General features: G+C 49.6%; 5 non-coding genes and 2 pseudogenes across 5 annotated transcripts; all 7 read left to right on the top strand.

Annotated features, from left to right (window-relative positions):
* The first annotated feature begins 3,473 nt into the window (after positions 1 to 3,473).
* Positions 3,474 to 3,630, top strand: LOC135538902 (U2 spliceosomal RNA; annotated as a pseudogene).
* Positions 3,631 to 3,864: 234 nt separating this feature from the next.
* On the top strand, positions 3,865 to 3,982 carry LOC135538905 (U5 spliceosomal RNA). The gene has a single exon (XR_010455505.1). It is a non-coding gene; the product is annotated as a U5 spliceosomal RNA (small nuclear RNA).
* A 5,397-nt stretch (positions 3,983 to 9,379) lies between these two features.
* On the top strand, positions 9,380 to 9,699 carry LOC135538908 (U2 spliceosomal RNA; annotated as a pseudogene).
* Positions 9,700 to 10,158: 459 nt separating this feature from the next.
* LOC135538904 (U5 spliceosomal RNA) lies at positions 10,159 to 10,277 on the top strand. Its single transcript, XR_010455504.1, has one exon. It is a non-coding gene; the product is annotated as a U5 spliceosomal RNA (small nuclear RNA).
* Positions 10,278 to 12,493: 2,216 nt separating this feature from the next.
* On the top strand, positions 12,494 to 12,677 carry LOC135538906 (U2 spliceosomal RNA). Its single transcript, XR_010455506.1, has one exon. It is a non-coding gene; the product is annotated as a U2 spliceosomal RNA (small nuclear RNA).
* Positions 12,678 to 13,123: 446 nt separating this feature from the next.
* On the top strand, positions 13,124 to 13,242 carry LOC135538903 (U5 spliceosomal RNA). The gene has a single exon (XR_010455503.1). It is a non-coding gene; the product is annotated as a U5 spliceosomal RNA (small nuclear RNA).
* Positions 13,243 to 22,982: 9,740 nt separating this feature from the next.
* Positions 22,983 to 23,164, top strand: LOC135538907 (U2 spliceosomal RNA). The gene has a single exon (XR_010455507.1). It is a non-coding gene; the product is annotated as a U2 spliceosomal RNA (small nuclear RNA).
* Positions 23,165 to 27,857: the final 4,693 nt, after the last annotated feature.

Below are 27,857 nucleotides of genomic sequence, written 5' to 3'. Positions count from 1 at the left end.
TTGGGCGGCCGGCCGTCACAAGAAGCGAGATTTCATCTGGAGAGAGAGGGGAGAAAGAGGTCAGAGCACAGGGTAGGGCAGTGTGAGCAGAACCAGCGGTGTCGTTTGACTTAGCAAACGAGGATCGGATGTCGTCGACCTTCTTTTCAAAATGGTTGACGAAGTCATCTGCAGAGAGGGAGGAGGGGGGGGGGAGGGGGAGGAGGATTCAGGAGGGAGGAGAAGGTTGCAAAGAGCTTCCTAGGGTTAGAGGCAGATGCTTGGAATTTAGAGTGGTAGAAAGTGGCTTTAGCAGCAGAGACAGAGGAGGAAAATGTAGAGAGGAGGGAGTGAAAGGATGCCAGGTCCGCAGGGAGGCGAGTTTTCCTCCATTTCCGCTCGGCTGCCCGGAGCTCTGTTCTGTGAGCTCGCAATGAGTCATCGAGCCACGGAGCGGGAGGGGAGGACCGAGCCGGCCTGGAGGATAGGGGACATAGAGAGTCAAAGGATGCAGAAAGGGAAGAGAGGAGGGTTGAGGAGGCAGAATCAGGAGATAGGTTGGAGAAGGTATGAGCAGAGGGAAGAGATGATAGGATGGAAGAGGAGAGAGTAGCGGGGGAGAGAGAGCGAAGGTTGGGACGGCGCGATACCATCCGAGTAGGGGCAGTGTGGGAAGTGTTGGATGAGAGCGAGAGGGAATATGATACAAGGTAGTGGTCAGAGACTTGGAGGGGAGTTGCAATGAGGTTAGTGGAAGAACAGCATCTAGTAAAGATGAGGTCGAGTGTATTGCCTGCCTTGTGAGTAGGGGGGAAGGTGAGAGAGTGAGGTCAAAAGAGGAGAGGAGTGGAAAGAAGGAGGCAGAGAGGAATGAGTCAAAGGTAGACGTGGGGAGGTTAAAGTCGCCAAAGACTGTGAGAGGTGAGCCGTCCTCAGGAAAGGAGCTTATCAAGGCATCAAGCTCATTGATGAACTCTCCGAGGGAACCTGGAGGGCGATAAATGATAAGGATGTTAAGCTTGAAAGGGCTGGTAACTGTGACAGCATGGAATTCAAAGGAGGCGATAGACAGATGGGTAAGGGGAGAAAGAGAGAATGACCACTTGGGAGAGATGAGGATCCCGGTGCCACCACCCCGCTGACCAGGATTTTTGAGCACGACAAATTCGTGATGGTAAATGCCCATTGAAACATATTGCAAATGCACGTGCATTTGCAATATGATTCTATAGTGAAAAAACATCACCAAATGGACATGATGAAATCAACACCATGAATGATGGAAAGGAGCAACTATCACTGCCGGGTCATCCTGTGTTCATCAGGCCAGTCAATTTTGCAATTCTGCATGATTTTTGAGCATAACAAATTCGTGATGGTAAATGCCCATTGAAACATATTGCAAATGCACGTGCATTTGCAATATGATTCTATAGTGAAAAAAACATCACCAAATGGACATGATGAAATCAACACAACGAATGATGGAAAGGAACAACAATCACTGCCCGGCCATCCCGAGTTCATCAGGCCAGTCAATTTTGCATTTCTACAGGATTTTTGAGCATGTCAAATTTCTTATGACATTTGGCCCCCACAAAATGATAATAAAATATGACTGAAGTATGTTTATACAGTTCTTATACGTGTGTAATTGACACAAAATTCGAAAGAATTTCAAAAAACAGTCCAGAAAGCACTTTAAGGGTGTGTTAAATTTTTTTACAAAATTTTACTATTTTTGACTTTTGACTTTCTATGAAATCATATTCCAAATGGAGAAAACATATGCACAAGTAAAAAAATAATAATAATTATGATAATAAAATATGACTAAAGTATGTTGATACAGTTCTTATACATGTGTAATTGACACAGAAATCGGAAGAATTTTGAAAAACGGTCCAGGAAGCACTTTTTTGGGGTGTGTGAAGTTTTTTATGAAATTTTGCAATTTTTGACTTGACTTTTGAAATCATATTGCAAATGGACAAAACATATGCGCAAGTAATAAAAAAAAAAACATGATAATAAAATTGGGCAAAAGTATATTCATACAGTTCTTACACATGTGTAATTGACAAAAAAAGCGAAAGAATTTCGAAAAACGGTCCAGAAAGCACTTTTTTAAGGGGTGATAAGTTTTTGACAAAAAAATTCATTTTTTCAAAATTTGGCTTTTGGATGTTGACTTGGGTTGCATTTCCAATATGAAAAACCAAGGTGGAGCGCACACGCCACCTTTTGGATTTTTGAAGTGTTACAACTGGCATTTGCCATATGGCATTTGCAATACACTTTGCATGAATCAACGTCGAATTGAGTGGTATTGGACACCGTGTATATGGTTTTCCCATTTTTTCCCATTTATTTTTGTCCATTTCAGGGGGGTATTCCCTTGCCATCATTGGGGATTTCACCCGAGCGTCGGGGGCGGTTCTGAACCATGCAAAGTCTTCCGTTAAGTTTTTCGGAAGATGGCGCGGTAGGACGGATGTGCCCGGGGGGTTATCTCTCTGTGAGGGGGCCCTGAGGATTCTCGGGGTCCATTTTGAGACCTCTGGCTCAGCGACGCTGAACTGGAACATGGGTATTGCAGTGGTACAGAAAAAGCTAGCAATGTGGAAGGCTAGGTCTTTGTCTTTTGTGGGCAAGGTCCTGGTCCTAAAGGTGGATGTATTGCCATCTCTTTTGTACTTGGCGTACATCTACCCATTGCCCGCTTGTCTGAGAAGGCCTCTAGTGAGGCTTGTGTTTCAGTTCATGTGGGGTGGCAGGTACGAGTGGGTTGCCAGGGCGCGCATGCTCTGTCCCATCGGGGAGGGAGGTAGGGGGGTACCACATCTCCCCCTCAAACTGGACGCAATTTTTGTTTCATTATGTTGTTCATTATGTATGTTTTTGTTTCATTATGCCATTATGTACCGGCATAGTTTGGCGCGATCCCCCACCTGTCCAAGATCTGCTTGTGCCTTTGCCGGAGTAGTGTGGGCAAGGGCACGGGTGTTGTTAGGTGTGGTTAGGAGTGATTTTGTTTTGACGTGGGCTAGGTTAGAGAGAGGCGTAGGGAGAGCGAGGGGAACGGATAGGGACAGGTTTCTGCTCTGGCTTCTCATGAGTCTCTTTAAACGGGGGCTGTGGGAAGCCAGGCAGAATAAAGATAAGATAGGGAGAGATTGGGGGGTGGAAGGGATAGTGAGGAGGGTGGAAGGTGATTTGAGGGGGAGGATGAAGAGGGAGGAGAGGAAGTGAGGGCAGCATGCGGCACGGGAGAGGTGGAAGGGGGGTTTAGGGTTGGGAGTGATAGATTTAGATTTATAAGGGGATAGATTAGGGACGGGGAGATAGGGAGACGGTTAGGTATTGGTTAGGTATGACGGGGAGGGACGATGCTCCCCTGAGGTTTGTTTTTGTTTGGTGGTGTATTTTGTTAAAATTGAGTATGAATGAGCATTATGATTTTGTAAAGTATGAATGGTATTGAGTGTAAATAAATTATTTTTTCAAAAAAAAAAAGTCTGTTCTTATCAGTTTAATATGATACCATATATTAAATTGATTTTTTGAACAGGGAGTCGGAAATGGGGCTTGTTCCGTCCACTCCACGCATCGACCCGGTATTGCAGTACCTCCAGGAACGGTGCAACACTTTTCTCCCGTTGTCAAGGAAAAATACAAACTCACAAAGCTATGTAAACAGCTAGCTGCTAGCTAGCAGAAGCAGAGAAGGGAAAAAAACATTCAAACTGAAAGAATGGTCGAAGCGCTCTTCAATGGGGTCCCCTGTTTCCCGCCAAAAAAAAAAAAATAAATATTAGGCCAGGATTGTGTGTGTGTATCTGTGTGCACAGAGTGTGTCTCGGGCCCCGACCTCTGACTTCCATACGACTCTGGTTTCTCTTCATTATGCACAAGCCTTTCGCCTTTTACTAAAGACTTCCGTGGAGAGGAATACTTACACAAGTTCAACATATTTTTGGAAGGGCTTTGCTTCTTGCAGAGGGCCAGGATAGTGACTTAAAGACGCATTAGCGACTTTTTCCCCAAAACACCTGTCTTTCTGTCTGTCGCCGGGTGGGTGGTGAGGGAGGAGACGGCTTTTGCAAACCCGCTGAGGTCTGTCGAGACCCCCGGGGGCCCGGCGGTTGCAGGGTTCCATTTATGGGTTATCGCTTCTCGGCCTTTTGGCTCAGATCAAGCTCGGTACTGCGGTGCCTCAAAGCTCGATGAGTCGAAAGCCAAAGGCCGGAGGGCGTAAAGGGCAGTTTCCTTTCTTTTTCAGGTAGAGTTTGGAATCTGCAGGTTTTCTTCGTGAGGAGATGGCCAACAATAATGGTGGAGCTGGGTCGGTCCCTAGGACTGGACTAAAAAATATGGTTTGTTTTGCTTAGAAGTAGGATGATGGCCGGATGCCGAGGGACACCTTCGCAAGGACCGTGCTGATGGGTGCCCTAAAACTTCGAGTGCAAGAGGTGATGTGTCTCCAGGGAAATGCGATGGAGGAGGCGTACGATGTGACCTTCCACACTGAAGTGATGTGCGATTCAACGATGGACCGAGCCAAGGCTGTGGCTGGGGAGAGGCCGCTGTCCTCCTTCAACGTGACGTGCCTAGCGAAAACGAACTTCAGGGTAATCAACGTACATATGTACAACCCTCATGTGACGGATATCGCCATAAGGGATTACCTGAGTCGTTTCTGCGAAGTAACACCAGGGGCAAGGTATGTGAAGGATTCCCTGGGGTTCTGGAATGGCAGACGTCAATTCCTGGTGCTCCTTAGGCCAGACCAGGGAGGTTTTGATGGCTTCCTCCACCCCCCGGCAAGTTTCTCGCTGGGTTCGGATAGAGGGATGCTCTTTTACACCCGCCAACCTCCGTTCTGCAAAAAATGCAGAGAATATGGGCACGTTACAGCTGCCTGCAGTGCACAGAAGTGCCGGTTTTGCCAATCCATGGACCACGAGGGCAAGAATTGCACAGCGCCAAAGGAGTGCCATGGGTGTGGTAGCACACAACACCTGTACAGGGAGTGCCCGGGGAGGCAAAGCTCATATGCGGCAGCAGCGGCCGGGGGGAGGATGACAGGAGGAAAAGGAATGGAGGAGAAGGGAAGGGTTGAATGTGGCCTAGGCCACAGTCGAGAAGAAGAAACGAGGAGGGCGAGGGGAGAAAAGGATGAGCCACCCCTGTCTTTGCCAGCGCCATAAGTCGGGGGTCTGGCTAATGTGGAAGAAAGGGCCTTGGCAGTTTTGGGGGTGGTCCCGGGGACCCAGATGGCAGAAAGGGTACATCACCCAACAGCCATCTGCAGGTAGAGGTTGGGGGAGCGACGGGTGAGATGGGCCCATCCCTGGATGCAGTCTTCATAGACGAGGAGGCTTTCGGGGCCCTCGTGGGGAAGATGAGGGAGATGGTGGAGGAAATCCAGGTCTCTCTGATGAGGACGGAGGAATGGAGGTCCGTCTCACCCTTACCGGCCACCCCAAGACAAAAGAGGGTAGCCTCTACAGCCCAGAGGAACCTGGAGGGAGCAGAGGTGCCATCTGACTCTGGAGAAGCACGGAGGAGGAAGAAGAAGAAGAGGATCTCCATTGAGCTGGGAGAGGGCCAGAGCGGTTTGGGAGGGGTGGGGGAAATAGATAGTGCCGCTGAGGTGGTCCCCCCGTCATCGACGGGATCATCTTTCCCACACATCCAGATGGACGTGGTCTACACTGGAGACCAGTGTGCTGGTGAGGCCTGCTGGAGATGGGGTGTCTCAGACCAGTTCTGGGACGCCGGGACCCCCCATCCCCAACACATTCCCCGCGTTTTGGGGTTCTCAGGGTGGGAATACGGGGAATGGGAGAGTTGAGGAGGCCTCTGAAGCTGCTGGAGTAGGATCCCTGTCCGATGAGGAACCATTTACACCGGACAGAGTAAGTCCATGATTTCTGCATAGGGCTGTTTTTTTTCTCTTTTAGTTTGGGTAAATGGCAAACTTGAAAATAATGACAATGAATGTTCAAGGGCTAAGGGACCCTATTAAAAGAAGGGCCGTTTTTAGTTGTTTGTAAAACATAGGTTTTACATTTTGTTTCTTACAGGAGGTGCATTTGAGAGATGGGGGGGATGTGGAGCGTTTAAAAAAAGAGTGGGTTAAAGGCAGGTCAGTGTGGGGGGAGTCCACTCAGCAGGGGTTGGGATTTTGTTTGGCACAAGGGAGGTGAAGGTGGAGGGAACACACGTAGCGATGCAGGGGAGGGTTTTGGGGGTAGACATAGCATTAGGGGATTATAGACTAAGGATTATAGGGGTATACGGTCCACAGACGGTGCCAGAGAGAAGGGAGATGGTGGAGCTTCGGGCACCTCTGTGTGCCACAAATAGGGTATTGGTAGTGGGAGGGGATTTTAATGTAGATTTAGGAGGGGTAGCAGATGGTAGTGCAGGGGCCATTACCGGATTTATGGCAAGCCATTGTCTTGTGGATGGTGGCCTTAACACAACTCCGGCGATGGCAGGCCCCACGTGGCGTAACTCCCGGGGGGTTGTGCGGAGGCTGGACTACGTCTTTCTACCCAAATCCATGGGGCTTTTGTCTGGGCGGTTGCTGCCTGTTTTTTTCTCAGATCACGACGGGGTTCTCTTTAGGGTCAAAGTGCCTGTCTGCCTTTTCGGTAGGGGGTGCTGGAAGCTCGACCGGGATATCCTGGAGGAGCTAGATTTCGTCAACACATTCTCTGTTTTTTTTCGTGGGCTTGAGGGTCTCCGACCTATGTGCGGAGGGGTGTTGGAGTGGTGGGAGATGTCAGGATTAGGGGTTTTATTAGTGGGTTTTGTAACAGGAAGGTGAGAGAGGAGAGAAGGGAGGTGGAGCAGCTCCAACGTTTACTCGAGCTCGAGTACGAGGCTGGCAACCTCGGGAGCTCGATGGACATGGAGCGTGCAACCAGCCTCAAGGCTCAACTCAGGGAGGTGCATGAGCGGAAGGCCCGTGCTTTCCTGCAGCGTGCACACTCTGAATTCATAGAGCAGAATGAGACCTGCTCTGCAATGTTTTTTAAATCAGTAAGGGAAAAGCAGGAAAGACAGGTTTTTTATGGGGTGAGGGATGGACAGGGTAGGATAGTCAGGGAGCCGTAGCAGATGGTCAGGGTGGCAACTGACCATTTAGGGGGGGTTTTCCAGGAGAGGGTAGTAGAGGAAGAGCAGGGCACCGTGTTCTTAGAACATTTGTCCTGGCGTGTGCCGGAGGACATTAGAAAGGCGATGGAGGCCCCGATAACACTAGAGGAGGTGGAGAACGCCCTCAAGAGGATGGGGAAAGGGAAGGTGCCTGGGATGGATGGACTGCCGGCTGAGTTTTACCTCAAATTTTGGGGTATCCTTGGACCGGTGGTCCTAGAGGTCCTGACGGCCGTTCTCGAGACTGGAGTCCCGGGCAGGTCAATGGCTGTAGGCGTGCTGTCCCTCCTCTACAAGAAGGGAGACACCGCCGACCTTAGCAACTGGCGGCCATTGACCAAGATACTAGCTAAGGTCATGGCAGACTGTTTGCGCACAGCCCTTCCCTACGTTGTCCATGAGAATCAAACGTGTGGGGTGGAAGGCCGTTCCATTAGGTGGAACCTCCAACTGATCAGGGACTCCATCACCTGGGTTGAGGATAGAGGTCTACCTCTGATGGTAGCGGTGCTTGATCAGGCCAAGGCTTTTGATCGCGTCAGTAGGGTTTTTCTTTTCAGAGTGTTAGGTAGGTTAGGGTTTAGTGATCGCTTTATAAAGTGGATCAAGATTTTGTATGTGGGAGCGGGGTGCCGGGTGAGCATAAACAGCCATCTGGGCGACGTGTTTGGCCTCTCCTCAGGGGTCAGGCAGGGATGCCCGCTCTCGGCACTCCTTTTCGTGCTCTACATGGAGCCCCTGGCTGCTGCCAGTAGGGCTGACGCAGGGGTGGAGGGATTGCTGGTCCCTGGGAGCAGCGGTTTGCGTGTTAAGGTGACACAGTATGCCGATGACACCACCTTGCTTTTGTGCAAGGACTCGTGCCTGCTAAGGTCTCTGGCCATAATTGGAGACTTTACCCGCGCGTCGGGAGCGATCCTTAACCTCGCCAAGTCATCTGTTAAGTATTTCGGCAGATGGCGGGGCAGGACGGACGTGCCCGGAGGGCTATCTCTCTGTAATGGGGCCCTGAGGGTTCTTGGGGTCCACTTTGAGACCTCCGGCTCCGCGACACTGAACTGGAACATGAGGGTTGCTGTGGTTCAGAGGAAGCTGGCAATGTGGAAGGTCAGATCCTTGTCTTTCGTGGGCAAGATCCTGGTCCTTAAGGTGGATGTACTGCCTTCCCTTCTGTACTTGGCATACATCTATCCATTGCCAGCGAGCATGAGGAGGGGGCTAGTAAGGCTCGTGTTTCAGTTCATGTGGGGGGGCAGGTACGAGTATGTTGCCAGGGCTCGCATGATCTCAACCATCGGGGAGGGTGGGAGGGGAGTTCCACATTTCCCACTCAAGCTGGACTCAATTTTTGTTACGTTTTTGTTGAATGAGCTCGCTAATCCGGTGAATCATCCCTCCAGTTACTTCCTGCGAGTGTTCTTCTCGTACCAGGTGAGAAGCGTAATGGTGTGGTCCAACATGGGTCCTCGGGCTGAACAGCTGCCGTGGCACTTCAGCCATGCGGCTAAGTGTCCGAGACCAACTTGCGTTGGGGAGGAGACGATACGTCACATGTACTGGGACTGTGCTTTCGCTGGAGTAGTGTGGGCAAGGGCACAGTCTTTACTAGGTAGAGTTAAGGGGGATTTTGTTTTAACATGGGCTAGGGTAGAGAGAGGAATAGGGAGAGCAGGAGGGGTAAGGAGGGACCGTTTTTTGTTGTGGCTGATCAGCCTTTTTAAACAAGGGCTGTGGGATGCCAGGCAAGGTTTGGTTAAGTCAGGGGCAAACTGTGGAGTGGAGGGAATAGTGAGGAGAGTGGAGGGAGAATTGAGGGGGAGGATAAGGAGGGAGGAGAGGAAGTGGGGCCACCATGCCGCCATAGAGCGGTGGAAAGGGGTGCTAGGGCTGATATTGATATTGATATTTTCTAGAAGGTAGGTTTGGTAGGCTGTTGTGGGAGTTGAAGGTTGATGTTTATTGATGTATTGTGGTTTTTGTTCACTGTGGTCCCCTGCTAAAGAAAAGGGGTCAGGTACAGGTTGAACACCAATTCCCTGTATTTATGTTTCCATGTACAATAAATTGAGATGGGGGAAATGTCAGTCGATTAGAAAATGGAATGATGATTTTTGAACTGTAAAAAAGATTGTGGTGCATGTTTTGATGGGGTGGTACAACATTTTGAAAACCAGTGTTTTTTGTTGAAAAAACATTCTGTATGGGATTGTTATAATTGTGTGAATTGCTCACAGTTTGGATGTATAAAAGGAAGAATAAACATTTTGAATCATCTGTTCTTATCAGTTTAATATCTGATACGTCCCCTGATACCTCGGTGTCAAGCTTGATCTGAGCCAAAAGACAGAGAAGCGATAACCCACAAATGGAACCCTGCAACCGCCGGGCCCCCGGGGGTCTCTCACAGACCTCAGCGGGTTTGCAAAAGCCGTCTCCTCCCTGATACGTATTAAATTGATTTTTTGAACAGGGAGTCGGAAATGGGGCTTGCTCCGTCCGCTCCACGCATCGACCCGGTATTGCATTACCTCCGGGAACGGTGCAACACTTTTCTCCCGTTGTCAAGGAAAAATACAAACTCACAAAGCTATGTAAACAGCTAGCTGCTAGCTAGCTAGATGGCTAGCAGAAGAAGAGAAGGGAAAAAAACATTCAAACTGAAAGAATGGCAAAGCGCTCTTTAATTGGGTCCCCCGTTTCCTGCCATTTTAGTTGTAAAAAAATGTTTTTAAACAATTGGGCCAGGATTGTGTGTGTGTGTGTCTCTGTCTCTGTCTCTGTGTCTCTGTGTCTCTGTGTCTCTGTCTCTGTCTTTGTGTCTCTGTCTCTGTGTCTCTGTGTCTCTGTCTCTGTGTCTCTGTCGCTGTGCCGTCTCTGTGTCTCTGTCTGTGACCTTCTTTTTATCCACAGCCCTCGAAAACTTCAGAAGAGTGGGTTCCGGGAGCACCCGCGGGAACCCGGCCTAGAGTGCACAGAGTGTGTCTCGGGCCCCGACCTCTGACTTCCATACGACTCTGGTTTCTCTTCATTACGCACAAGCCTTTCGCCTTTTTTTAAAGACTTCCGTGGAGAGGAATACTTACACGAGTTCAACTTATTTTTGGAGGGGCTTTGCTTCTTGCAGAGCCCGGTATCTTGTTTCAAGAGAAATTGACAGAGGTGGACCAGGATAGTGACTTAAAGACACATTAGCGACTTTTTCCCCAAAACACCTGTCTTTCTGTCTGTCGCCGGGTGGGTGGGTGGGTGGGGAGGGAGGAGACGGCTTTTGCAAACCCGCTGAGGTCTGTGAGAGACCCCCGGGGGCCCGGCGGTTGCAGGGTTCCATTTGTGGGTTATCGCTTCTCTGCCTTTTGGCTCAGATCAAGCTTGACACCGAGGTGTCCCAGAGCCCGCTGAGCCAAAAGGTCGAAGGAAGGCAGGAGGGAGGAAAGTTTTTTTTTTGATTATGTCGGTTGTTGGCTTTTGCCTCCCTTTTAGTGGATTTTTGGAGAAGAGCAGGAAGATCTCAGAATCTCAGTGCGGAGATGGAGAGAAATTCTTCAGGGAGGACGGTCCCTGGGATCGGAATTGCAAATACGGTATGCTTTGCGTGGAAGGACAAGGCGATGGAGCCATTTGGACGGGATAATTTTGGGAGGACCATCCTGATTGGGATCCTTAAGTTAAAGGTGGACGATGTGTTCTGTCTTCAAGACAACCCAGCGGAGGGAGGTTTTGACGTGTCCCTGAATACAGAGCAAATGCACAATGAGGTTTTGAGGATAGTGGAAGCGGAGAGGCCGATGTGTCATTACGTGGTAACCAGCTTGGCACGGAAGAATTTCAGGGTGGTGACGGTGAATATTTACAACCCTTATGTTCAGGACGAGGAGGTGAGGGCCTTTCTGGGGAGGTACCTGGATAACATCTCCTCAGCAAGACACCTGAAGGATTCCCTCGGATTTTGGAACGGGAGGAGATGTTTCCAGGTTCTCCTCAGAAAGGACCCGAAGGGGTTGGGAGGATACCTCCATCCTCCGGCAATGTTCTCCCTGGGGGCTGACGGTGACATTGTTTTATGCCCGTCAGCCTCAGTTCTGCAGGCGGTGTATGGCCTATGGCCATATCCTGGCCTCGTGTAACACCAGGAGATGCAGGTTCTGTGGATCGGAAGAGCACGAGGCCAGGTACTGTGCCGAGCCGAGGAAATGCCTCGGTAGCGCACCTGTGGAGGGACTGCCCGGCTCGGCGGGGGTCATTACGCGTCTGCAGCTAGGGGGGGAGCGAGAGTGGAGGATGGAGGAAGAAGCGGAAGAGAGGAGACGGAAGAAGGGGGTGACACGTGGAAGGACTGCACAGAAGTAGTCGGAGAAAGAAGAGGGAAGGGAGGAGGAGAGGGCCGGGACAGAAGGAGAGGGGGCCGGGACGGAAGGAGAGGGGGCCGGGACAGAAGGAGAGGTGGTCGGGACAGAAGGAGAGGTGGCCGGGACGGAAGGAGAGGGAGTCGGAATAGAGTAAGGGAAGGAGGTAGAAGGAGGAAAGAAGAAGAAGAAGAAGGAGATGGTAATGGAGGAGAGTGATGAGACGGTGAGAGTGGAGAGAACAGAGGAGACAACAGCGGAGAGGAAGGAGGTGGAGGACGAGTTGGAGATGGAACCGGAAGGAGAGGCGGAAGGGCGAAGGGGTGTGAAGGACTGGGGGGAAAGTGAGGTGGTGAGGGCAAGGGTGGAGGAGTTGAGAGGGATGGGGATGGAATTGGTAGAGAGGGAGATGGGAAAGGAAAAGAAGAAGGACGAGCAGGTCAGTGACACTGGATATAAAGTTCCCTTGCTAAATGCACCTCCGAAGAAGAGGACAAAGCAGGTGGAGCGGGTGGACAGCAGGAGAGGAGTGGGCTCCGTCATCGTCATCTTTCAAACCCCTCGCTGAACTTGACCTCCCGGGTATGGCCCGAAGCTGGATGATGGAGGGGGAGTCAGATTTTCTATTTGGGGATGTGACGTCCCCGGTCCGGAGTCCGGAGGAGGGGGGGTGATGGACCTGAGTGTCGGGCATGTGCCGGGTGCTGTTGCTATGTTCAGGGGAGGGGGATGGTGGGAGATGGGGGTGATGTAGGGGATTTAGGAGTGGAGGTGGGGTCACAGGTAGCCGGGACAGAGAAGGGGAGTACTGGGTGAGATTTTGCTGTAATATAGGTGGTGTATATTAGTAGTTTTGTAGGTTATCGGTTATTGGTTATTGTTTTTTTGGACTTGGTTATAGGTTTATTAGTTTTGGAATGATTATTTGTGGTTTGTTGGAATTGTATATTTAAGTTGACTGAAATTTGAAAGATTATTGTTTGGTTTTTGAAAAGTAATAAATATATTTTGTATAAAAAATAAAAAATAAAATATTTTCTTATCAGTTTAATATCTGATACGTCCCCCATCGGGGGACCTTATATTAAATGGATTTTTTGAACAGGGGGTCGGAAATGGGGCTTGCTCCGTCCGCTCCACGCATCGACCCGGTATTGCAGTACCTCCGGGAACGGTGCAACACTTTTCTCCCGTTGTCAAGGAAAAATACAAACTCACAAAGCTATGTAAACAGCTAAGAAGAAGAAGAGGGAAAACAACATTCAAACTGAAAGAATGGCGAAGCGCTCTTCAATGGGGTCCCCCGTTTCCCGCCATTTTAGTAAAAAAAAAAAAAAAAAAAAAAAAAAACTATTGGGCCAGGATTGTGTGTGTGTGTGTGTGTGTGTGTGTGTGTGTGTGTGTGTGTGTGTGTGTGTGTGTGTGTGTCTTTGTGTCTGTGTGTGTGTGTGTCTCTGTCTCTCTCTGTGTCTCTGTCTCTGTCTCTGTCGCTGTGCCGTCTCTATGTCTCTGTCTGTGACCTTCTTTTTATCCACAGCCCTCAAACTCGGAAGAGTGGGTTCCGGGAGCACCCGCGGGAACCCGGCCTAGAGTGCAGAGTGTGTCTCGGGCCCCGACCTCTGACTTCCATACGACTCTGGTTTCTCTTTATTACGCACAAGCCTTTTGCCTTTTACTAAAGACTTCCGTGGAGTGGAATACTTACACGAGTTCAACGTATTTTTGGAGGGGCTTTGCTTCTTGCAGAGCCCGGTATCTTGTTTCAAGAGAAATTGACAGAGGTGGGCCAGGATAGTGACTTAAAGACGCATTAGCGACTTTTTCCCCAAAACACCTGTCTTTCTGTCTGTCGCCGGGTGGGTGGGGAGGGAGGAGACGGCTTTTGCAAACCCGCTGAGGTCTGTCGAGACCCCCGGGGGCCCGGCGGTTGCAGGGTTCCATTTGTGGGTTATCGCTTCTCGGCCTTTTGGCTCAGATCAAGCTTGGTACCGAGGTGCCCCAAAGCCCGCTGAGTCAGAAGGTCGAAGGAAGGCAGGAGGGAGTACGTTGTTGTTTTCGGTGGGAATCGCGTTTTCCGATTTTTCACTATTCTTATTGGCTTCTTTTTGGAAAGAGAGCTTTTTGTTTATTGAGAAGCGTGTTATTGTCCAGGGTGGAAATGGCACACAACTCTTCCAGCAAGATGGTACCAGGAATTGGGATGGCCAACACGGTGAGATTCGCTTGGAGGAATAAAGAGATGGAGCAGTTTGGAAGAGAGACTTTCGGGAGAACCATTTTAATGGGGATCCTGAGTTTGGAAGTGAAGAACGTGCTATGCCTCCAAGCGAATCCAATGGAGGGAGATGCACACGGAGGAGATGCACGACAAGATACTGAAGAAGGCAAAAGAGGATGGAAAAGAGAGACCCCTGTGCCATTACGAGGTGATCAACCTGGGAAAAAACAATTTCAGGGTGATCACCGTCACCATGTATAATCCACATGTGAAGGACGAGGATGTTAGGGCCTTTCTGGGGAGATATGTTGACAATGTCTCCTCAGCGAGGCACCTCAGGGACTCCCTGGGATTCTGGAACGGGAGGAAAGTGTTCCAGGTGCTTCTCAGGGAGGACCCGAAGGGTTTTGGTGGCTACCTCCATCCTCCAGCGATGTTCTCCCTGGGGGCTGACAGGGGGACATTGTATTATGCCCGTCAGCCTCCGTTCTGCAGGCGTTGTATGGCCTACGGCCATATCCTGGCCTCGTGCAGCACCAGAAGGCCAAGGAATGTGACAAGCCCAAGGTTTGCCACGGTTGTGGCTCGTCAGTACACCTGTGGCGTGATTGCCCAACTCTTCAAAGGTCGTACGCGTCTGCAGCGGGGGGAACGGGGGATGGGGGAGAAGAGAAAGAAAGGGAACGGACGACGGTGATGGCACAGTGGTAAAGACTGCACGGAAAGAGGATGGAAGAAAGGAGGCGGTGAGTAAGAAGAGAGGAGAAGAGGAGGTGGAAGGAGCGGAGAAGGAGGCGGAGACAGTGGAGAGAAAGGAGGCGGAGGACGGAACGGTGAAAGAAAAGAAGAGAGAAGATAAGATGGGAGCAGATAGGGTTGGAGCGAGCGGTCGCATCTACACGTCGGTCCGCAGGTAGTATAACTTTTCATTACATTTTCATTACATTTCATTATAGTACAACGGTTTGATTTGTCTAATCTTAGCAATTTCTTCTTAGCTAGCTACATAGCCGTCTTTGTATCAAAGATAATTGCGTAATTATCGTATTTCGTCGTCCTAACGTAGTCTACAATGCTATCTGCCCAGCAGCTAGCTAAGCAGCTAGCTAACGTCTACTGTCCACCAGCACTGTAGAAACTATTACACTCAACTGAACGACTCGATTAGTGTAGTGTTAGCTAGCTACATAGTTGTCTTTGCTGTCTTCGTATCCAAGATAATTGTGTAGTTTAGAGTGTGTAGACTTAGAGTGATTATCTTAGAGTGCTGCTGCTCCAGTTTCAACTGTTCTGCCTTATTATTATTCGACCATGCTGGTCATTTATGAACATTTGAACATCTTGGCCATGTTCTGTTATAATCTCTACCCGGCACAGCCAGAAGAGGACTGGCCACCCCACATAGCCTGGTTCCTCTCTAGGTTTCTTCCTAGGTTTTGGCTTTTCTAGGGAGTTTTTCCTAGCCACCGTGCTTCTACACCTGCATTGCTTGCTGTTTGGGGTTTTAGGCTGGGTTTCTGTACAGCACTTTGAGATATCAGCTGATGTACGAAGGGCTATATAAATAAATTTGATTTGATTTGATTTGATCTTAATTTACCGAGGTTAGCTAGCCAGCTATTTGTCGTCCTTAACGTAGGAGATACTGCTAGCTAGCTAGCCAACAGCTAGCCAACCTCTACCGAATAGAACTTCAACTACCCGGTCAACATTCCGCTTCGCTCCACAGGTAGTATCACATTTTCATTTCACTTCATTACAGTACAACGGTTTGATTTGTTTGATCGTAGCTAGCTAGCTACATAGCCCTCTTTGTATCTAAGACAATTGTGTAGTCTAGAGCGATTTTCTAGGTCAGCTAGCCAGCTATTGTCGTTCTTTTAACGTAACGTAACGCAATCAACACTGCTAGCTAGCCAGCTAGCCCCCGAATAGCAGAACTGTAGAAACTATTACACTCGACGGAACGACTTGATTAGTGTAGTGTCAACAACGCAGCCACTGCCAGCTAGCCTACTCCAGCAGTACTGTATAATTTCAATCATTTTAGTCAATAAGATTCTTGCTACGTAAGCTTAACTTTCTGAACATTCGAGACGTGTAGTCCACTTGTCATTCCAATCTCCTTTGCATTAGCATAGCCTCTTCTGTAGCCTGTCAACTATGTGTCTATCTATCCCTGTTCTCTCCTCTCTGCACAGACCATACAAACGCTCCACACCGCGTGGCCGCGGCCACCCTAATCTGGTGGTCCCAGCGCGCACGACCCACGTGGAGTTCCAGGTCTCCGGTAGCCTCTGGAACTGCCGATCTGCGGCCAACAAGGCAGAGTTCATCTCAGCCTATGCCTCCCTCCAGTCCCTCGACTTCTTGGCACTGACGGAAACATGGATCACCACAGATAACACTGCTACTCCTACTGCTCTCTCTTCATCCACCCACGTGTTCTCGCACACCCCGAGAGCTTCGGGCACCGGGATCCTCATCTCTCCCAAGTGGTCATTCTCTCTCTCTCCCCTTACCCATCTGTCTATCGCCTCCTTTGAATTCCATGCTGTTACAGTTACCAGCCCTTTCAAGCTTAACATCCTTATCATTTATCGCCCTCCAGGTTCCCTCGGAGAGTTCATCAATGAGCTTGATGCCTTGATAAGCTCCTTTCCTGAGGACGGCTCACCTCTCACAGTCCTGGGCGACTTTAACCTCCCCACGTCTACCTTTGACTCATTCCTCTCTGCCTCCTTCTTTCCACTCCTCTCCTCTTTTGACCTCACCCTCTCACCTTCCCCCCCTACTCACAAGGCAGGCAATACACTCGACCTCATCTTTACTAGATGCTGTTCTTCCACTAACCTCATTGCAACTCCCCTCCAAGTCTCCGACCACTACCTTGTATCCTTTTCCCTCTCGCTCTCATCCAACACTTCCCACACTGCCCCTACTCGGATGGTATCGCGCCGTCCCAACCTTCGCTCTCTCTCCCCCGCTACTCTCTCCTCTTCCATCCTATCATCTCTTCCCTCTGCTCATACCTTCTCCAACCTATCTCCTGATTCTGCCTCCTCAACCCTCCTCTCTTCCCTTTCTGCATCCTTTGACTCTCTATGTCCCCTATCCTCCAGGCCGGCTCGGTCCTCCCCTCCCGCTCCGTGGCTCGACGACTCATTGCGAGCTCACAGAACAGGGCTCCGGGCAGCCGAGCGGAAATGGAGGAAAACTCACCTCCCTGCGGACCTGGCATCCTTTCACTCCCTCCTCTCTACATTTTCCTCCTCTGTCTCTGCTGCTAAAGCCACTTTCTACCACTCTAAATTCCAAGCATCTGCCTCTAACCCTAGGAAGCTCTTTGCCACCTTCTCCTCCCTCCTGAATCCTCCTCCCCCCCCCCCCCCCCTCTCTGCAGATGACTTCGTCAACCATTTTGAAAAGAAGGTCGACGACATCCGATCCTCGTTTGCTAAGTCAAACGACACCGCTGGTTCTGCTCACACTGCCCTACCCTGTGCTCTGACCTCTTTCTCCCCTCTCTCTCCAGATGAAATCTCGCTTCTTGTGACGGCCGGCCGCCCAACAACCTGCCCGCTTGACCCTATCCCCTCCTCTCTTCTCCAGACCATTTCCGGAGACCTTCTCCCTTACCTCACCTCGCTCATCAACTCATCCCTGACCGCTGGCTACGTCCCTTCCGTCTTCAAGAGAGCGAGAGTTGCACCCCTTCTGAAAGAACCTACACTCGATCCCTCCGATGTCAACAACTACAGACCAGTATCCCTTCTTTCTTTTCTCTCCAAAACTCTTGAACGTGCCGTCCTTGGCCAGCTCTCCCGCTATCTCTCTCAGAATGACCTTCTTGATCCAAATCAGTCAGGTTTCAAGACTAGTCATTCAACTGAGACTGCTCTTCTCTGTATCACGGAGGCGCTCCGCACTGCTAAAGCTAACTCTCTCTCCTCTGCTCTCATCCTTCTAGACCTATCGGCTGCCTTCGATACTGTGAACCATCAGATCCTCCTCTCCACCCTCTCCGAGTTGGGCATCTCCGGCGCGGCCCACGCTTGGATTGCGTCCTACCTGACAGGTCGCTCCTACCAGGTGGCGTGGCGAGAATCTGTCTCCTCGCCATGCGCTCTCACCACTGGTGTCCCCCAGGGCTCTGTTCTAGGCCCTCTCCTATTCTCGCTATACACCAAGTCACTTGGCTCTGTCATAACCTCACATGGTCTCTCCTATCATTACTATGCAGACGACACACAATTAATCTTCTCCTTTCCCCCTTCTGATGACCAGGTGACGAATCGCATCTCTGCATGTCTGGCAGACATATCACCACCTCAAGCTGAACCTCGGCAAGACGGAGCTGCTCTTCCTCCCGGGGAAGGACTGCCCGTTCCATGATCTCGCCATCACGGTTGACAACTCCATTGTGTCCTCCTCCCAGAGCGCTAAGAACCTTGGCGTGATCCTGGACAACACCCTGTCGTTCTCAACTAAGATCATGGCGGTGGCCCGTTCCTGTAGGTTCATGCTCTACAACATCCGCAGAGTACGACCCTGCCTCACACAGGAAGCGGCGCAGGTCCTAATCCAGGCACTTATCTCCCGTCTGGATTACTGCAACTCGCTGTTGGCTGGGCTCCCTGCCTGTGCCATTAAACCCCTACAACTCATCCAGAACGCCGCAGCCCGTCTGGTGTTCAACCTTCCCAAGTTCTCTCACGTCACCCCGCTCCTCCGCTCTCTCCACTGGCTTCCAGTTGAAGCTCGCATCCGCTACAAGACCATGGTGCTTGCCTACGGAGCTGTGAGGGGAACGGCACCGCAGTACCTCCAGGCTCTGATCAGGCCCTACACCCAAACAAGGGCACTGCGTTCATCCACCTCTGGCCTGCTCGCCTCCCTACCACTGAGGAAGTACAGTTCCCATTCAGCCCAGTCAAAACTGTTCGCTGCTCTGGCCCCCCAATGGTGGAACAAACTCCCTCACGACGCCAGGACAGCGGAGTCAATCACCACCTTCCGGAGACACCTGAAACCCCACCTCTTCAAGGAATACCTAGGATAGGATAAGTAATCCTTCTCACCCCCCTTAAATGATTTAGATGCACTATTGTAAAGTGGCTGTTCCACTGGATGTCAGAAGGTGAATTCACCAATTTGTAAGTCGCTCTGGATAAGAGCGTCTGCTAAATGACTTAAATGTAAATGTAAATGGAAGGATGGAGTGGGGGAGTGATCTGGTGGAACAAATGAGGGAGATGGTGGAGGGACTGGCGGGGATGGAGGACATGGTCACCCCTTTGCCGCCATCTCAGAGGAAGAGAGGGAAGAAGAGGATGGATCTGGGGGATGGAGAGGGGATGAGGGGGTAGCAAAGAGAGGGATGGGGAGGGAAAAGTTTCTCTGGATTCATTATTTTCTTCTGCCCCTCAGGATTTGGTGGAGAGTGAATCCCTGGAAGGGGTTTGGGACTGTCTGGCTGGGGGTTCTCAACTCCTCTTTGAGGAGATGGGGTCCCCTAGCCTCGGCCCAGAAGTTTTCAGGGAGGGAGTAAGGGAGGGTGTTGGTGGAGAACCCAGGATGCAGGACACTTCAAGGCCTAACACCATACCTGCATCCTGGGTTGGAGAAATGGAGGAGGACGGGGGGACGTCAGGAGAGGAGAGGGCGTCCCCGCCGGATGTGATGGAACAGGGGAGCATCGGGTGAGCCTCCTGTTTTTGGTTTGGGTTTATTTATTGAGGTTTTTTGTTGTAAATAATTAATGAATATTGCTATTAAATTGTTTAGTTTAAATGTAAGGGGTATGAGGGATTTTGTTAAGAGGAGGGCGGTGTTTAGTTTTTTAGAGGGGGTGAGTTTTGATGTTTGTTTTGTACAGGAGATTCACCTGAGGGATGGAGGGGATGTCGTGAGATTTAAGAGGGAGTGGGATAAGGGAGAGTCATTTTGGAGTATAGGAGGGGTGCGCTCAACAGGAGTAGGGATTTTGTTTGGGAATAGGGAGGTAAAGGTAGAGGGCACTTTTGTTGTAATGCAGGGGAGGGTTTTAGGGGTGGATATCACATTTAGGGATAGTAGGTATAGGTTAGTGGTGGTAGACAGGAGGGGGATGGTGGACTGTCTGACGCCTCTGTGTGTCACAAATAGGCACTTGGTTATAGGAGGTGATTTTAACATAGATTTGGGGATAGGAGGGGATAGTAGTGCAGGCGCTATCACCGGACTAATGGCTTGCCATGGTCTGGTTGATGGCGGCCTGCACACTACTCCGACATTGGCCGGTCCTACATGGCGCAACTCCAGGGGGGTTGCGCGGAGGCTCGACTACATTTTTGTATCCAGGTCTTTGGGTCAGTTGTCTGGGCGCCTGTTGCCTGTGTTCTTTTCGGACCACGACGGGGTGTTCCTGCAGGTGGGGTTGCCAGTCTGCCTCTTCGGTAGGGGGTACCGGAAGTTAGATCGGGATGTGCTGGAGGAGCGGGCTTTCGTTGACGCCTTTTTTGGTTTCTTTCGGAAGCTTGATGGCCTCCGGTCCATGTGTGAGGGGGTGTTAGAGTGGAGGTATTTAGTTAAGGTAAGGATTAGGGCTTTTATAATAGGATATTGTAAGAGAAAGAAAAGGGAGGAAAGGAGGGAGGGGGATCGTATCCAAAGGTTAATAGAACTCGAGTACAAGGCAGGCAAATTCGGTCTATTGACTTGGAGAGATTCTCAGCCCTGAAGGCGCAGCTCAGGGAGCTGCAGGAGTGGAATGCTCGAGCTTTCCTGGAGTGTGCGCATAGTGGCTTTTTAGAACATAATGAGACTTGTTCCGCTATGTTCTTTAAGTCGGTTAGGGCCAGGCAGAGTAGGAAGGAGTTAGAGGAGAAGATGGAGTTAGAGGAGAAGATGGTAGTGTAGCTAGAGAGCCGGAGGAGATGGTCAGAGTGACCACTAACCATTTCCGAGGTTTCTTTAGGGAGAGAGGTAGATGTAGAGCAGGGAAGTGTGTTTTTAGAACACTTGTCCCGGCGATTGCCGGACATTAGAGAAGCTATGGAGGCTCAGATCTCCCTTGAAGAGGTTGAGAGCGCACTCAGGAGGATGGGAAAAGGGAAGGTACCTGGGATGGATGGGCTGCCGGCCGAGTTTTACCTCAAGTTTTGGGGTATACTTGGACCAGTGGTCCTCGAAGTCTTGAAGGCCATCCTTGAGACGGGGGTCCCGGGGGGGATCAATGGCTGTTGGTGTGCTGTCACTTCTTTACAAGAAGGTGGGACGCAACAGACCATGGCAACTGGCGGCCATTGACCATGCTGTGTGTAGACTACAAGTTGCTTGCAAAGGTCTTAGCGGACCGGTTGCGCACAGCCCTTCCCTACGTCATCCACGAGGATCAGACGTGCAGGGTAGAGGGACGCTCTATTAGATGGAACCTTCAGTTGATCAGGGACTCCATCGCTTGGGTTGAATATAGAGGTCTGCCTTTAATGGTAGCAGCGCTTGATCAGGCGAAAGCCTTTGATCGCGTGAATAGATCTTTTCTATTCAGGGTGTTAGGTAGATTAGGATTTGGGGAGAAGTATATAGGATGGATCCGTACTTTATATGTCGGAGCGGGGTGTCGAGTTAGCGTAAACGTCACTTGGCTGACGTTTTTGACCTCTCGTCTGGGGTCAGGCAGGGGTGCCCGCTCTCAGCACTCCTCTTTGTTCTGTACATGGAGCCTCTGGGGGATGCCATTAGGGCAGACACGGGGGTGGAGGGCTTGTTGATCCCTGGAAGCGGTGGGCTGCATGTTAATATGACGCAGTACGCCAATGACACTTCCTTGCTGCTATGCAAGGACTCGTGCCTGACAAGGTCCCTTGTCATCAGTGGGGATTTCACCCGAGCGTCGGGGGCAGTTCTGAACCATGCAAAGTCTTCCGTTAAGTTTTTCGGAAGATGGCGCGGTAGGACGGATGTGCCTGGGGGGTTATCTCTCTGTGAGGGGGCCCTGAGGATTCTTGGGGTCCATTTTGAGACCTCCGGCTCAGCGACGCTGAACTGGAACATGGGTATCGCAGTGGTACAGAGGAAGCTTGCAATATGGAAGGCTAGGTTGTTGTCATTTATAGGCAAAGGTCCTGGTCCTAAAGGTGGATGTATTGCCATCTCTGTTGTATTTGGCATACATCTACCCATTGCCGGCTTGTCTGAGGAGGCCTGTGTTTCAGTTCATGTGGGGTGGCAGGTATGAGTGGGTCGCCAGGGCACGCATGCTCTGTCCCATCGGGGAGGGACATCCCCCCTCAAGCTGGACACAATCATTGTGTCCTTTGTGTTGACGGAACTGGCTCATCCGGTGATACACCTGTCCGTTTACCTCCTGCGGGTGTTCTTCTCCTACCAAGCGAGAAGCGTAATGGTGTGGTCTAACACGGGTCCTCGGGCGGAACAGCTGCCGTGGCACTTTGGCCATGCGGCCAAGTGGCTGCGTGCGCACCCCGAGGTTGAAGTTGCCCGGGTAGGTTTAGACCACAGGCACCTGTACGAGGAGGTCAGGCAGGCAGGGAGTCCTGCGCCTGTAGCGGGCATCTCGTCGGTGGTCTGGGAGGGAGTGCCGGCGCGGGGCCTGGACAACACGGACCTGAGTTGGTTGAGCCTCCACAAGTGCCGGCATAGTTTGGCGCGATGTACCGGCATAGTTTGGCGCGATCCCCCACCTGTCCAAGATCCGCTTGTGGCAGGGAGGAGAGTGTGCACCATGCCTTTTGGGACTGTGCCTTTGCCGGAGTAGTATGGGCTAGGGCACGGGTGTTGTTAGGATTTTGTAAGGGCTGATTTTGTTTTGACCTGGGCGAGGTTAGAAACAGGTGTAGGGAGAGAGAGGGGAACAGATAGGGACAGGTTTCTGCTCTGGCTTCTCATGAGTCTCTTTAAACGTGGACTGTGGGAAGCCAGGCAGAATTTGGTCAAGACAGGGAGAGATTGGGGGGTGGAAGGGATAGTGAGGAGGGTGGAAGGAGATTTAAGAGGATGAAGAGGGAGGAGAGGAAGTGGGGGCAGCATGCGGCACGGGAGAGGTGGAAGGGGGGTTTAGGGCTGGGAGTCATAGAGTTAGATTTATAAGGGAATAGATTAGGGACGGGGAGATAGGGAAAGGTATTGGTTAGGTATGACGGGGAGGGACGATGCTCCCCTGAGTTTTTGTTTTGGTTTGTGTGTTCTTTGTTAATTAAAAATGCCATTATTTGAGTTTGAAAGAAAATTATGATTTTGAATTGTATGAATGAATGGCATTGTAAGTAATAAATTATTAAAAAAAAAAAAAAAAAAATCTGTTCTTATCAGTTTAATATCTGATACGTCCCCCATCGGGGGACTACATACTAAATTGATTTTTCGAACAGGGAGTCGGAAATGGGGCTTGCTCCGTCCGCTCCACACATCGACCCGGTATTGCAGTTCCTCCGGGAACGGTGCAACACTTTTCTCCCATTGTCAAGGGGAAAAAATACACAAAGCTATGTGAAAAGCAAGCAGAAGAAGAAGGAAAGAGAGATAAAAATAAGAAACATTCAAACTGAAAGAAGGGCGAAGCGCCCTTCATGGGGACCCCGTTTCCAGCCATTTCACCTGCAAAGAGAAGCCAGCCAGTGTGCCATTCTCAAACATTCAGGTTTTTCCCTTGTGCCGGTTGGATTTAAAGATTATCACCGTGCACATTTACAATCCCTATGTGGGAGACAGATTCGGGGCTTTCCTATGCCGGTTTGGGAAAGTGAGTCCTGGGGTACGGTACCTACGGGATCTGGTCAGGGAGGAGACAGTTCCGTGTCGGACTGAACAGGGATCCGGAAGGAGTCCATAAGTTGGTTCACCCACCAGCCTATTTCTCCATTGGAGCGGACCGGGGTTACCTGTTTAATTCAGACACTGCCGTAGCTTTGGTCATTTGGCCCATGGGGCGCAACCTGATGAAGTGCAGAAACTGTGGGAAACCAGGTCAAGGCGCAAGTCAGCAATGGCTGTGGGAAGCAGGGCCACTTGTTTAAAGACTGCCCAAATAGACAATGGACCTATGCGGAGGCAGCCGGTGATGGCCTCGAGGAAGGTGCTGCGGGCCCTCTTCTCCGGCCAATAGAGGAGTTCTTTAGGAAATTTGAGTGGCAGCAGCGGAGGTGGCGAAAGCCCCAGGGGAAGCTGCAGTAAAGGAGGTCCGAAGGGGATTTGAGGAGATGGAGCTGCTGACTGGAGCCTGGGAGGATAGTCTGCTGAGTGAAATGTCAGACGACTCGTCTACCTGAACCATTTCGTGAAAGATGAGGTCGTCTTCGGCTAGCGGGTCGACTGGATAGGTATCTTAGGACAATAGAGTGTCCGGGATGGTGTACAAGGGGAAAAGGAAGAAGAGGAGGGTCACTGACCGGGTGGCGGTGGAAAGCACAGGAGGCCATCGATGGCCATCTCCAACCGGTTTACAGTGCTGAACCCTGATACCAGGGATGAACGGTCAGATGTGGGGGCTGAGACCCAGGATCCAGTTGTTTTGAAGGTTCTTGCGCTGGCGGTCTCTGAAGCCTCGATGGTGGGGTCTGGGGATCAGGTCCAGGGGTCCTGTTTGGTTCCTGTGCTTCCTGGGACAGGCACCTCGGAGATGGACACCAATCCCTGAGGAGGCTTCAATGAGGAGGCTTCCTTCCGTTTCCAGCCATTTCACCTGTACTGTGCACAGGTACTGTCCGGGGAAGACCACTCTTCCAGTCCTGTGCAAGCATCCTAGGACAGGTTCCAACCTGTGTGGACTCCTTTTCCAGCCCTGCTGAACAGGTACCTGGAAGGGGTGAATGGCTATGGGATGGGGGTGGCTCCTGTCTGAGAGAGACTACATTGAGACCCTGGGTGATCTTGTTTAGTTCCTTCCTTTATATGGCCCTTTTTACAGTAGTAACAGTGAATGTAAGGGGATTAAGGGATATGGGGAAGAAAGGAGTGTTTCAGTACCTTTCCTGTGTCTCCTTCCGTGTTCTCTTTTTACAAGAGGTTTATTTAACCTCTCTAGGCTATGTTAGCGTCCCGCATAGGCTAACATCCAGTGAAATAGCATATCGCAAAGAAACTAAATGCACAATTCGTAATATTAAACGTTCTTGTAAATACATGTATCTAACATAATTTAAAAGCTTAATATCTATCTTCCTCTTAATCCAACCGCAGTGTCAGATTTTAAAAATGCTTTTCTTCGAAAGCAATCCTTACGATAATCTGACGACAGCGCGCCACACACACATATTACTAGCATTTTCCAACCAAGCATTAGCGACACAAAAGTCAGAAATAGCAATAAAATAATCAATTACCTTTGAAGATCTTATTCTTTTGGCAATACAAAAGGTCCAATCTTCACAATAAATGGTTGTTTTGTTCGATTAAATCCATTTTTATAGTGTAACACCACACATTTTGTAAACGGCTTGAGTCATGAATTCCGTATCCTTCCTTCACCTTTCAACGAAACATTCATGCAATTACTCACACGTGGTTTCATTGTAATCCTCTGTTTGTAACACAACCATACCTGATGGGGCGTATGGACCGAAAGAAACTGATTTGAACACACCAAACAATGACCTCCTGCGTGCCCATGATATCACCAGTGCTTCTTTGAATGACTGTATTTCTGCCCAATCACCATTGATCGTCTTGAAATCTCGCTTGGTAGATAGCCAATGGGCTGAGGTATACGTCAATATCTAATGGAAGACGAGCTCTTGAACGAAAGTCGAGCGTAACACAGCCATTCGCCATGGAAATTTCTACCCGAAGGAGACACTTTGTTTGCGCGAAGCAGTATTGAGTCGAGATCATTTTCTGCTATTTTATTAAAAGAATTATAGCGAGTAAATCTGGAAAATCAAAGGCAAAGTCCAGTTATACAGATCTACATGATATTATTGACGAGATTGAGACACAGAGTTATAAGAAGATGTATCAGATTGTAAGACAAGTTTGGACTCCTAATTTCAGATTTTTTTTATTTTACCTTTATTTAACTAGGCAAGTCAGTTAAGAACAAATTCTTATTTTCAATGATGGCCTAGGAACAGTGGGTTAACTGCCTGTTCAGGGGCACAACGACAGACCTTGTCAGCTTGGGGGTTTGAACTTGCAACCTTCTGGTTACTAGTCCAACACTCTAACCACTAGGCTACGCTGCTGCCCCAGATATTTTTATTTATTTTTATTTATTTATTATTTATTTTTATTTGACACATTTTTATATATTCAGTAATGAAATGTTTGAAGTGGCTCCACATTGTGGGTGTGTGTGTCTGTAAATAGATGTATTTTAGATGCATTTGATCTAAAACATGGAACGGAACAGAACCTCACCTTAGTGATTTACGTTCCCTACTCTGTATATAATAAGTGTTTGTGTCTTTATTTCACAGTCCCTCTGATTCTGATTGGGAGCCCCCACTGCCACGGTGCCCATCCCCCACAGTAGCAGGATTTTCTAGCCGGACCCCTGCTGTGTCCGGCTCCACACCTACGCCCGCCCTGCCAGGTGTGAAGTCTGTGACAAAGAAGCGGAGGTGGGGAAGAGCTAAACCTGCAATCAGAGAGAAGGGTCATTGGCACTCTGTGCTGGAGGAGGATGTGTTGCCTACACCTCCAGTATTCAGACCGAAAAGGCCATCGGGACCTCAGCTGGATATAACCTCCAAGTACAGTCCCATGCAACTTTTTCAGCTGTTTTTCACCTCTGCAGTTGTTGATTCCCTGGTGTCAAACACAAATAAGTGTGGTGCTAAAGAAGCAGGCAGGCAAGAAAGAGGGATGGAAGCCAATTTCCATGTCAGATGTTTCTTGTTTCAAGTCAATGGTCATTTACACGGATCTTGTGAAGCTAAAAACCCTGATAGAGAGGAGCAGTTTTCCAGTAGTCTATCAACTGCCTTTTCCCTTCACTGTCAAATCATGCAAAAGGTTTCTGACAATCTCACTGGCGCTTCATATCAGTGACCGAGAAGAAGAGAGGCACAGCAAGGTTTGATAGGCTCTGCAAAATGAAACCTCTCTACCCCTGTTGGGGAATAATCAGAATTAGTTGGTAACATAAGATGTTTTAAATTCATCATATGTTCATAAGTTACTTCTCATCAGAATGTTTATTTTTGTATAATACTGTGGCCGGGTTTGCAGTTATCTGTTAATTGTCAGGACTAAGTTACGTGGGCCGGAGAGAGGGGAGAGGTCAAGCGTATATCTCTTGGCTCCACAATGTCTGTGTGCCAGTCAATGTGTCTCTGTGATCTTGTCAAGATAGGGTGGATTTGATATATGCCTGTTGATAATGAGGATTTATTTATGGTTCTGAGTTTGAGAAAATAACATGGTTTAGGAGACAAAGCTTAACGATAAATTATGGCCAATGCTGTCTGGCTATGTGTGTCTGCTATAAAGGATCTCAGGTATGTAAGGGACTCTCAGAGAATTCATTTTTAGACACTGAAATGATCTGAAAGTCAAAGGGTTTGTGATGGAGCTCATATAATTAAAGATGGACTTTGTGATAACTGACGGACTGTGTGTGGTTTGCTCTCATTATTTGGTAAATACAGGAAATTTCCACAACACCCCAGCCTCGTTGAGGCCTGCAAGACCTATTTTCAGCCTGCCCAGAACGTTTCCATCGATGAGAGGACGGTAGATTCAAAGGCCAGAATTGTTATTTATTTATTATTTTACCTTTATTTAACTAGGCAAGTCAGTTAAGAACAAATTCTTATTTTCAATGAAGGCCTAGAAACAGTGGGTTAACTGCCTGTTCAGGGGCAGAACGACAGATTTGTACCTTGTCAACTCAGGGATTTGAACTTGCAACCTTTCGGTTACTAGTCCAACACTCTAACCACTAGACGAAGGGAGAGTCCAGATGGGGGTTGGGAGGGTGCACTCTTCTGGGGTGGGGATTTTGTTTGGTAGGTTCTTTTTCTGTCATAAAGGGGAGTGTTTTAGTGGTTGATGCAGACTGGAGTGGGCACCTGCTGAACCTCGAGGTAGAATATATTTTTTTTTGTTCCTGCCAGATGTTGCCGTTACTAACCGAACTGTGGTTGTGGGCGGGGATTTCATTGACTCCTTCGAAAGCACTGGAGACTTTAGCCTACCCTATTTGG

This window comes from Oncorhynchus masou, unplaced genomic scaffold (assembly GCF_036934945.1).
Source record: "Oncorhynchus masou masou isolate Uvic2021 unplaced genomic scaffold, UVic_Omas_1.1 unplaced_scaffold_30___fragment_2___debris, whole genome shotgun sequence".
Classification (NCBI taxonomy): Eukaryota; Metazoa; Chordata; class Actinopteri; order Salmoniformes; family Salmonidae; genus Oncorhynchus; species Oncorhynchus masou.
The sequence above is the reverse complement of the archived record's forward strand: the minus strand, read 5'-3'. Positions and strand labels throughout refer to the sequence as shown.